At 42.5% G+C, this 12117-nt stretch overlaps 1 long non-coding RNA gene across 1 annotated transcript in view; it reads right to left on the bottom strand.

Moving 5' to 3' along the window:
* Positions 1–11615, bottom strand: part of LOC132249331 (uncharacterized) — a 54678-nt gene extending 43063 nt beyond the window's left edge. Inside the window, exon 1 of the long non-coding RNA XR_009460746.1 lies at positions 11510–11615. This is a non-coding gene — a long non-coding RNA (uncharacterized LOC132249331). The remainder of the gene's footprint in view (positions 1–11509) is intronic.
* Between the last annotated feature and the right edge of the window lie 502 nt (positions 11616–12117).

Raw genomic sequence — 12117 nt, forward strand, 5'->3', positions numbered from 1 at the left:
GAGAGCAGCTACTGATGCATTTCTCATGGATGAATGGCTCAAGTGAAAGTTTTCTGGGTCAGCAATCTAGTGACATATTCCAAGGAATAGATAAAAAGGTGACTTACAGTAATACTTTACTTTTGTATAGTGCCTTTCATCCAAAACTGCATCATAGTCTTTGCTAAGGGAATGACCTAAAGGCAATACCTAGTCCTAAATTTTAGTTTGAAACTATTGCAAATTTTTTAATTTGAATGCGTGGATGTGTGCCCTTCAGCAGACTCCGTAAGTCTGTCTGGCACCGCAGAGGCATCGGAATGTCGATAAAACTGAAAGTTTACAAAGCCATCATTCTCCCACCCTCCTTTACACCTGCGAAACTTGGACCACCTACCAGTGTCATGTCAAGAAACTAAACCACTTCTACCCATGCAGGATACTGAAGATCAAGTGGCGAGACAAGATTCCAGACACCAAGGTGCTCGGAAGATCAGCTCTCCCCAATATTACACTTTACTGAAACTGGCACACCTAAGGTGGGCTGGCCACCTTTCAAAAAAATGCCCAAAACTTGCCATCTGAAGAAAATCTTGTATGGCAAACTTTCAAATGGAGTATACTCTCATAGTGCACCAAAGAAGCAGTACAAGGACACCCTACAGGTGTCCCTAAAGAGTTTTGGCATTGACCCGGAGTCATGGGAGCAAATCGCTCACAACTGTCCATCCTGGAGGTCATCAATCCAGAACGGACTGGCCTTCAAACAGCAACGCACAGAAGAAGCAGTGAAGAAACACGTGGCCAGGAAAACAAAAACCTCTCGTACCCAGTCCTCATCACTTTCCTGCCTCTGCTGCAGCAGATTATTCAAGGCAAAGAACAGGCTTATATGTTACCTACGTATCCATGCAACCTAGCCTTTACCCCGCTCCTTTCTTTTTCCTTTCTCTCTTTTCTCCTTTTTTCTTTTTTCCTCCTTTCTCTTTTCTCCCTCTCTGTTTCTTTCCCATTTCTTTTCTCTCTTCTCCCTCCCCCCTCACCTGCTGGATGTGGTCATCTTCACCCACAATGGATGAACAACACATTTCAAATTTACTTTTAAAGTCTACATTGTCCCTAATTCTTCATCATAATCTTCTTCATTCTTAAAACCAAACTTTTCTAGGTAACTGATTTTTTTTCCTTTTGAATAACTCAAGACAGATTTTACTTGAATGCATAAAATCCTAATGAAACAATCACTTCCAGAGTGAAGTGACTACCCCAACCACTACCATAAGCACCTGCTATTCTTCATGGCTGACTGAGATGAGGAAAGCAATGATGGAAGATACTGTGAAATTCTACAGAACAAGAATTTTACTTATGAAACAGCTGAGTCTTTGTTGTTTACCATCCTTATCTATATAAGTGACTGCTAGTGGAACAATCTTAAACATCAGTTTAGCTACCTAAGAATGAAGGCCTAAGTTAACACCAAGAAATTAGACTTGTAGGCATTGATATTTCAAACCCATTTCCTTAGGCCACAAAGCCACTTCTGCTGGGGAATGGGGTGAATGCCCTAGTTTTCTAAATATTTATCCCATAGCTCATTTTCCAAACTCCTTTGGGGCAGAGGGTGGTGTTGATCACTTTCCAGGTAGCATTAGTGCTGTTGAAGCAAGAAATTATATATTACTTAAAAATTACACCGATTTTTTCAGCAAACCAGTTTTCTGCTTAATGAGTGCTTGTAAGAGTGGGGCATAGCTGTTTAAATAAGACATTGATACTTATGAAAAATATTAATTTAATTGAACAGCTAAAAACAAGATCAAATTAATGAGTAAAGTCATAAGCAGGGATCCTGGTCTTCTCTGATAAAGAATTTCAAGTTCTCTAATAAAAATCACAAATTCTCTGATCAAAACTCCAAAATCTATGATTAAAATGAAAGGCCACTATATATAGGTATTAATTGAACACAATGTTTTATTGATAGATTTACAGTTTAAAAGCAATTTGGAAGCCTACCAGTACCTCAATCATTATAATAAAATAAATTCTAAATACCTATATGTTTTGGCATTTGATTTCATGTTTTTCATCATGGAAAATCAGAGTTCCTGCTGACACCACTCTGTATAACCCAAAGAACTATGCACAGAAAAATTCAATATTATGCACAGGAAAACTCAAAATTAATGAGAAAAATTAATTACTTTTATTTATTTTACAAATCAAACTAAATATAACACTATTTTAACCTTCTTTAGAAATATATGCAGGTACTTTGTATGGTTGGGGGAGTGGTTGTTGGGTGCGTGTGGGGGGGATTTGTCTAGGTGTCAGAGGTGTGGGGAAGTTGTGAAGGGGTGTGGGGGGGTATGGAAGTATGTGGGATTTGTGGAGAGATTGTGAAGAGGTGTAGGGGGGTGTGGGGGTGCGTATGGGATTTATGGTGCACAGCTCTCACTGCTAACAGCTCAGCAGCAGCAAGCAGTGGGATGTTGGGGTACTAATGGCCATGGTAGGCAGAGCCCCAGCCGTGCACCCCTCTGGCTGAGTCCCAGGATCTGTACATGCTGGCACAGAGCTGGCCTGGCCCACTGGCACATGCCTTCAAACAAACTGAGCTAGGTCCATGCCAGCATATGCAGATCACAGCAGTGCGGGCAGGAGCTGTGTGCCATTGGGTTGGGCGGGCTCCCTGCCTCCACATGCAGCTTCCTGCTGGAGTGCTGGAAGCCCCATGTGGAGGTATGGAGCTGGCCAGCCTGGCCTGAAGGCATGTGGACTGGGAGCCATTGGGCCAGGCAGGCTCTGGGCCTCCATGTGGGGCTTCCAGCACTCCAGCAGGAAGCCACATATGGAAGCAAGCAGGAGCCCACCCATCTCAATGGTGCATTACTCCATGCCTCCATGTGTGGCTTCCCACCTGACCCGATGGCATGCGGCTCCTGGTCCACACACTGTCAGAATGGGCTGGCCCTCCACATGGGGCTTCCCATGGACACCTTCCCACTCCCCATAGGTGATGGAAGGCTAAGATTAATGAGGCCTCCCCAATCTGGGCCAGCTCCAGCGGCTCCAGTGCTACTGCTGCCACAGCACCACGCCCAGCGCCCCCACGGCACTCTTCTCTGCTGCCACATGCATAGCACCATGGTGTGCCAGCTCTGGAATAGCCCTGCAGGAGGGAAGGGCGGGGTCAGGAGGGCATGCTCCACACCATCCAGCCCCTCCAAATAATATTTTCTAGTGCCGCTTGTGCCACTCCCTCAGTCCCCACCCACACACCCCCAGCTTTTCCCACAGGCCCCAGCCACCCCCCCCCCACCCCCAGCCCTGGCAGTTACCTGCACCTGCACCCACCCCACAGGGCCCCCCCCAGCCACACCAGAGTGGGCCCCTAGCTGGCTCCTAGCCCCCTGCAAGCCCCACTTACCAGGAGGGAAAGCAAGCTTGAGCCAAGCCCTGGCTGACAGTCTCAGGCCCCATCCCTTCCCCCTCTCCAGACAGAGCTTAGGGTTTGCCATCCTTTTTGCAAGAAGCTCTTGCAGGCTGGAACTCTGCCAGCCTGCAGAGAGCTCTTTGCGAGAGTGGAAAATCCACAGGTATCTCCATTAAAATGAAAAATCTGCTTTTTTCTCTGTCAACAGGGAACGATCTGGGTTTTTTTCCATTTTTCTATGGAAACAGAAAACCCAGATCCCTGGTCATAAAGCAGAGTTCCTATATATTAACAAGTCAAGTTTTGTGATTTGAGTAAAAATGACTTAGAACCTTGATAAAGTTGGCTGAAAGAAAAATAATCAAAAGAACCATGCAGATTATGAATACTCTTAAGCTGAAAATCAACGTCTCCAGCACTTAGAGTGGAACCATATGTTAAAGCAAGACTTTAAGATGAACTGACCTTAGAATATGCAAAGAAAGATAGTTGGAGACTTTGGGGACATGATTTCAAATAGCATGACACGCTGGAAAAAACATGAAGGAATTATAATTGGCTGATAGTGAATTGAAAGGTTCAGATTCTCCTGAGGTAGGATGCAAAGGACTTGGGGGTTTTTTACTTTGTTTTCGTCAGCTTTGACACAGGTAGGGATGCTTAGCACTAGATTAAATAGCCAATAGAAGGCAACTGAACTGGTATGCCAATATATGTACCAATGGCTGCATGTGTCAGGGGTTACTGGTGCAAAAGCTTGGTCACAGGATGGTGAGGGGCAAGTGGTAAGTAGATGTGCTAATAGATAAGGAAAGTCTCTTTTGTAAGTGTGTGGATTTGAAAGCAAGGATTCCACAGGCCAAAATCTGTTCCTCCTCTTGGGTGCCTACCCGAGATTGTATTCCACCCTGCTCAAAACCCATTAATGCATCTTCTTTCAACTATTTTTTTCTAGTTTTTTGTATGTCTTTTTGTCTCAGACCAACACGGCTACCAAGTACACCCCTGAAACATGGAAGATGCCGAATTTCAGCTGATTTTGGATTTTAAACTTCATTGCAGAACAAGGAAGTTTTTTTGATTCCCTACCTACCATCTGACACCTTCAGGGAAGGAATTCTACCTGATGAACACATCAACGAGCTACTCAACACAGCTTACAAAGACACTCTCATGGACCCAGAGGGACAGACTTCCATTTTCAGCTCCCTCTGTGCAAAAATGAAGTTTATTTCCGACCTACGGGGACTTTTTACCATCTTGCACCATCTACACTTTTCCCAGAGCCTGATGAAGGGACTTTGATTCCTGAAAGCTTGCAGAAAAGGACAATTTTCTTGCCATTTTCTAGTTGGTCTAATAAAAGGTATCATTTTGTATGTCTTCTTTTGTAATGCACGGTTATCTTCCCCTTAAGCCTGAGTCACTTTTTGCGTTAACTGTTTCTTCAGGGACTTGAGGAGGATGGAAAAGTATTACCCTTGGGTGCCTAAATCCACTTACACACCTATTAGGTAGAAAAAAATCTAACCCCAATGTGTAACAATCCATCTTGGCATATACATGAGGCTAGGCCTATCTGGAATGGGACAAAAGAGGCATCCTACATACCTGCTGGAGGGTGGGACTGGGAGACAAATACAACCCTTGCTTCTTTTTCTCATGTCAGTGGGAGCCTACAGAGTTATGAGCTTGACAAACTCATTTGCAAGCGATGGGTAGAGCAACAGGATGAATCTGCTGCTTCTACAGAATTCCAATAGGTCTGCGGTTAAAGTGCTTAGTAGGGATGGAGTTGAAGCCTCTCCTGAAATGACTCTCCAAATGTAGGGCAGCAGTAAGAGGAAGAAACTAAGGGAGCACTGCAATGCTCTAGAATCTTCTCAATGGGAGAGTGAATCTGCAGTCATGCGAGAACAAGCTACAAAGTAAGGATTTAACTTCATCAACATACCTGCCTTTGCCTGCACTGTTTGCAGTTATTGCTGCATAATACCTTCTTGTATACAACTTCTTAATGTCAACTTCCTTGTCAAAAATGCCCTCCTCCCACTCCCCCCACCACCCTGGCTCTCCAGCTTTTCACTTTGGTCATATCAAAAGGTTGAAGGGCCTCCTGAGCCTAGCAACCCATGGGGCTAAACACACAACCATTTCTGAAGTCAACAGCACACAAGAGATTGTGGTTAGCATTATATCCAGTTGCCTGCGACTTCCCAGCTCAAAGGACCACATACCCATTTACAGCTGGGCCAACTAGGGCCATGGAAGGATCCAGGATTTCAGAAAGTGGAGGTTGGGAGAAATGACCTGTGCTGCAAGGGTGGCTGCATCCCAGCTCCCAGTTTTCCCCCTATCCCCCACATCAGAGCAGGCAGACTGCATGTGGGAGCAACAGCTGGATTCTTTTTTAAGGCTCTCAAAAAGGGAAGAACTTTCCCTCCCCCATCCCTTCCCTGACTTCTTCAGCAGCACTTTCCATCCCCTCCTCTCCCAATCCAGACCTCCCCCTTGCCCCACCTGCTGCTGCCACTATCCCAAGCTGATGGTACGAGGGCCTGGCACTTACCAGCCTGGCAGGGAACACAGGGGAAGATGGGCTGGGAGGATGGGAGGAAAATGGGCAGGGAAGAGGCACTGTCTGCTGCTGCCCCTAGCTGAGCCCGGCTCTGAATGGAGCCCGACTAGAATGAGCAGAAGTGACTCTAGAGCTTCTTCCTCTGCCTCTGTCCCTGCCCCTGGGGCAGCCAGAGACAGGGATAGCAGTGGGCAGTGAAGAGAAGGGGATGTGCTGCTGAGCATGGAGAGGAAGAGAGAGAGAAATTTGTACTTGCTTCAGGCACTTAAAAATTAAGTCCCCAGCTGCTTGCTCCATCAACTGAAAAGGGCGGGGCGGGGGGATGGCAGGGGAAGTGTCCATGCCACTGCACCCCCCTGGTTCCACCCCTAACTGGGGGTAACCTATGGTCCAAGTCCAAACCACTGTACCTCTGAAACCATAGCATAACGTTGTCATACTCCTATCTAGTTATATAGATAACCTCTCAGGTAAGCAAATACCCATGTTGTCCTTTGACTTTTTAAAAAGCACATTTTGTGCAAAGGAATCAACTTATTTTGATTTATTCACTCTACAAACATAAACTATTGATTATACTTTGAGATGTCTTTTAGATTGGCCAATGGCAATTCATAAGAAATTGTGGCAGTAACTGCCATTAAACAAGGAATTTTAGTTCTTTTGAACCACTCTAAATAATGTAAGTTTCACTTTAATCCAAAGAGTTAAGGATGTACAAAAACACACAGGGAATTTTGGCCTACCACTAGTGATTATATTACCTTCTAAAGAGAAATGAAATCTTATCCTGAAGCTCAGAATTATTAGAGTGAACAGCTAGACTCTATTATGCTATAGAAATATCACACAGAGCACTCAAGAAAGAATTGCCAGACAGCTTGCTATGGTATGAAATGTTTCATCTTTTACACATTGTCTCATTCATTACTCCCCCTTCTCCCTCCTCCCCTTGCCTTATTAATGATAAAGTTGTAATGTTTGTAAATTAAAAACCCTCTGCTATAGCTCTCACAAGGCTACACAATCATTTATAAGGTTTTACTTAAACTTCTGAAAACCAGGGAATTGTATGATAAAGCTGGGACAACTTTCTGTGTTCAATAAGTACACCAGCCTTTGTGCAGAAAACTCTTAGCTGTCAATGTGACTGGTTTGTGCATACTCTCATCCAATTTGTTCAAGCAACTCTAATTTTTTTTAGTGAGGTTGTACCTGCAGGTGAACACTTAGCTCTCTGTATCCTTTTCATTTAAGTCAGTCCCTTACAAGCCATTTATTTTGCCAGGTCTACCAACCAATTCTCCAATGATAGGTTGTATTAAACTTGTTAAAACCAGCATGAACTACAACTTGCCACCAGTTCCTTTTTTTCTCAGTAGCTATGAGAGCTGTATCTTCTTCTCTTGTTTTCTGCTGTCATAGCTCCCTCGCTGTATTTGTCCATCGGTTTATTTTTTCTTTTGGTAACCATGGATCCTCCTTAAACCAACAATCTTTTGGTAACCTTGGATCCTTAAGCCAACAAGTTTAGAAACTTTTAGCCAAAGTTTTAAGTAGATTAGGCATTTGGGCACTTAAGTCTCACTAGAAGCAGATGGAAGTGAACTCTGAAGTAGCCACTCATGAAAACCTTGTCTTTTTAAACTTGCAGGGATGCACACATGGAGCTAAGTGAAACAAATCAGTAAAAGTTGACCTCAGATCTTTCTTTCTTAGAAAGAAGGTAGATCTTATGGCTTATACATTTGAAACTAGGTCTGGAAAAATACTGTAGTAGTCAGCTTTATACATCGCTACCTACATGACAGAATGCAATCCTGAAATAAAACAAATATTCCAACACACTTTTCCTACCAGGAAATATAAATGAGTCAACAATTAACTTACACCATGTTTCTATAGACATAGCAGCATATACACTGTTCCAAAGGCTATTGGGTCAATGGGAATATGGGTCTCATGTTTACATTCTCAGTCCTCTCTGTTTCCTCCTTACTAGAATTTCTTCACAAGCAAAAGGTGACCTGTTAATGAAATATGAATCCTTAACTGGGTATATCTTGATTCATGAAAATTTAAAACAACATCTTGGCCATTGCCTTAGCTGCTATCTGCATCTTTTTTTTAACTTGCACAAACTTTGTGCAAAAAAACTGGGGGAAATGCACAATGCTGGAAAATCCACGTTTAGCTACTGAACTGAGGGTGGGCAGGCTGTAATAAGTCATGGTTTTAGTGACCACAGTTTTGTCCTTTATAAAAGAAGTTTTGTTCCCCACTACTAGCCCAAATGCAACTAATGAATGTTTAACAAAGATTCTTTTCTGTAAAATGTGAGGACTTTACACAGGAGATCTATCAGTTATAGCCTTGGAGAGACTGAGGCCTTGGTTTCCTTTAAAACTCCATTTTTAGTCTCTCCTCCACACACCGCTTGTCTGACCTGAAAAGCAAAGGGACTCCACACGCTGTAGAATTCAATTGAAATTGTGGCTGGAATGTAGAAATACACCAGTAGGATTCTGCTCATAACAAGAGTTACACTTTTTGTTACTGTAGCACAAGAAGAGGACATAAGGATCAGAGTTTCAAGCCATCTCTCTTCTTTTGTTCTGTCTTTGTTCTGCATTTCTCCCTTTCTGCCTGTATGAGGGTCACTTGGTGTAGCCAGCATTTTCTCACTGCAGAATTTTGTGATAATATGTTCAAAGGCTCCTATATGATGTTCAATGCCATACTGCACATAAGCATTTTACATAAATTCTGGAAATCAATAAGAGTACAGAAACAGTTATAAAAACCTCTCTGTTTACAACAACTGGTTTCCTACATGGAATTTATTGCAGTCAATGCCTCAGAAGAATCTTTGGGCATTTAATAAAAAGCATGCACAACTGTCAGTAGGGTGAACAAATGTAAGCAGTGAATCTTGCTTTTCTTACATAAAAAAAAATTGAAGTTCCTGGACCAAAAGTACCAGGTTTGTAATATTTGAAGCCTAGGGTCCTGAAAAGAAATTGGTGTTTATTTATATGCTAACATTTGGGTCCCCGAGCCTGCTAATTCCTCACTGAAGACAGCTGCCCTTGTAATTTTACATTGTACCACTTATTCAGGTACACTTGAATGTGATACCACTGATTAGGAACAGAAATGTCTGTTTTTTAGGACTACACTGAAACTTTTTAATGAAAGCATTGAAAGATGGTTAGACATGCCCCCTCTACGTATTATGTTTATGCTGTAACATAATTTTATACATAATATATAATATAGCAAATGAATGCACATTCCAATAAAGTTATGTTTGTGTTTGCTTCAAAGTTAAACTGCATAATATAGCCCTAAGCTCCTTGCATATTAACAAGAAACTAAAAGCTTTACTAACTGGAGAAAATGTGTTCTGTTATAGGTGATAATGCACCATACCATCTGTATACCTCTCTTCAAAATCCTACATCTGCCGCTTCTCCCACCACCCTATGAACCATAGGATGTCAACCCCTACTCTAGCTTAGTCTATACTAACTTGTGTGGACCTATCCTGAAGAAATCTGCCTTTCAGTTTCACTGCTGTCAGTAATTACCAGCAAATTCTAAACTTCACTTCCAAACAAAAACAAATTCTTGTCCCTGTGTCTTTCTACTGTGAAGACATTGGGTGCCTGTATACACCACGGGTTTTACTCCTCATTAAATTAAATAGACTTATAAAATTTAAAGCTTGTTTATTTTGGAGCATTGCATCTGTGTTTGCATGCACTAGGTTTTCAAACAAATTAAGCCCAGTCCCTAGCTGGCGCCACAGGAGAGTGGGATGGTCCAGCACTGCCCCCCCGGCCCTGGGCCTCCCACCCACCATATGCCCATGCCCTACCACATAGCTGTGGAAGCAAAGAACAGGTAAACCACACAAGAAAAAGAAAAAAAAAAGAAGTAATTCAAAAGCAATTTGAAGGGGTGAACTACAAAAAAGTCACAGTGCATTCTGGTGGACAAAGAGACTCATTACACATTTTTGAGTGCCCTTGTGTTTGCACGCAACAAATCCATGGATGCGACACTCTAATTCCCGATGAGGCAAACTTAACTACATCTGAGGAATTTTAGTTTAATGCACCAGAAAGGCTTTTCAAGTGTCCAGAAAACCTGCCCATGCAAATAGTCATGCAGTTGCAGCACAAGAAAGGACAAAAAATGTGGCATGTACAAAGGCCCATTGGCTACAGTGAGTCAAACAGCGAGAAAGGATAAGCATGGCCTAATCACTGACTTCACCATGAATTCAGTAGCAATCAAAGCCCACTTTGGGGTCAATCTTTTTTTTTGGTAGATGTGTTACTCAAATCCCCTTCCCCTAACTAATCTGCTGCTGTCTTCTGCTCCTGCCCCATCTGTCACTGTGCTGTCTGTCCCTTCTCAAGTCTGCCACATACTACACAGAGGTCACCCATGTCACTTGTGGTACACAGGTTGCAGGTTGATCACCCTTGTCTTATGTGCTTGTCCAATACCTAGCTAAAACGACCAGCGATTCCAAACTTTGTGACAGTCCCAGATGTTTGAGCTGTGTCCCCAAAGAAATCTTGAAACAAGACTTCTGTTTTCATAAGGAAAAATATGGCCCTGGATTGGTCCTCCTCTTTCACTTCCATTTGTTATGCTGAGCATGTTAACGCATGCATTAATGTGCTATAATTACTGCACATTAAGTTTAGTACCTGTAATAACAGGTACTAACTCAATGCACAGTAACTGGCACTACTGTGCAGTAGCACCAGCACATGCCTTTTTAGTGATGCTATTGCTCAGTTGACTAATTCTGTGCGCAATAACACGGCTTTTGCCATGATACTCTAATGAGCAGTAGAATTAGCCAACTACACAATTAGCATCTTGTGTAGATGTTCCCCCTGTCTCCCAGATTTTGCTTCCCTAAAATGCATCAGTTTATGCCTAGTATAATGCAGCTCAGATCTGCTTGCCCTCTTAAAGAACCCCATTGCATGTAATCACCAAAATTAATCCTTGAGAAAGTGAACTGGCACTCAATTCCTAATTTTAAGCATGAGATATCTTTCTTTTCTGATCCCTGAGGTTTCTCTTACCGAGAAAATAAATGAAAAATGGGGTGGAGGGGGAAAAAACAAGAATAACTGCAAAACCAATGATGAAATGCTAGGGTTGTACAGCACAGAAAATCATGGATTAGCAGTAGTCGCAACCTGGTGGCACTGTATATGTATAGCATTCTTGAGTCCCATTTTCCAGGTTAATTATGGAGATGAATGAATAGTCTTTCTTTTGTACCACATACAAACAAAGCTAAAGGCCATCCTATAAGCTAATGTTGTGGGAACCTTAGATTTTGCATTTCTTGAATATTCATATTTTAACACTGTACTTATATTGTTTAGGTATGGGATGATCTTATGAATATGCACATTAAATCCAGCTAAGTTGCCAACTATAAGGAAAACAGCTTGCATCAAAATGATGATCCACTGTACCTTTTAAGTGTCCTGCTGCTGCTGTAGGCTTGGTTGGATACCATTAATAGGCCTTTGTAATGCAGAAAAGGGGCTTTAGTTTCAGAAACCTGCTCCAGACTGTATCCATTAAGGCTATAACACAGAAGAGAAAGGAGGCGGTTCCTCATGCACACACTTAAAACATTCGGCCTTTTTGAAACAAGTTACTTTGTAATCATTGTCTTGGCTTCCATCCCTGTTTCATTTAACCTCATCTGCCTGACTTCAAATTCATGGAACAGATTTGCACTGCCTTGGACTCCATGCAATTGGCTGCTGTAATATTCTTGGATTTTTTTAAAAGCATTTGATACCATTAATCATATTGCCATATGTAATAAATTGGCTGCCTGTGGTATGCTGCCTGAAACTGTCACATGGTTCCAATCATAATTCTGCCAGCTGAAAGTGGTTATTGGAAACTCTGACTGTTCCTTTCAGGCACTTCCATTCCGAGTTCCACAGGGTTCTGTCCTGTTTGTACTGTACATTAATGACCTGCTGGCTAGGTAGCTACATAAAGGCCAAGACTTACAAGTATGCACATGTTTGCAAGTGCTGCTATACATAAGCAATAATCTGTTTGA

This window comes from Alligator mississippiensis, chromosome 3 (assembly GCF_030867095.1).
Source record: "Alligator mississippiensis isolate rAllMis1 chromosome 3, rAllMis1, whole genome shotgun sequence".
NCBI lineage: Eukaryota > Metazoa > Chordata > Crocodylia > Alligatoridae > Alligator > Alligator mississippiensis.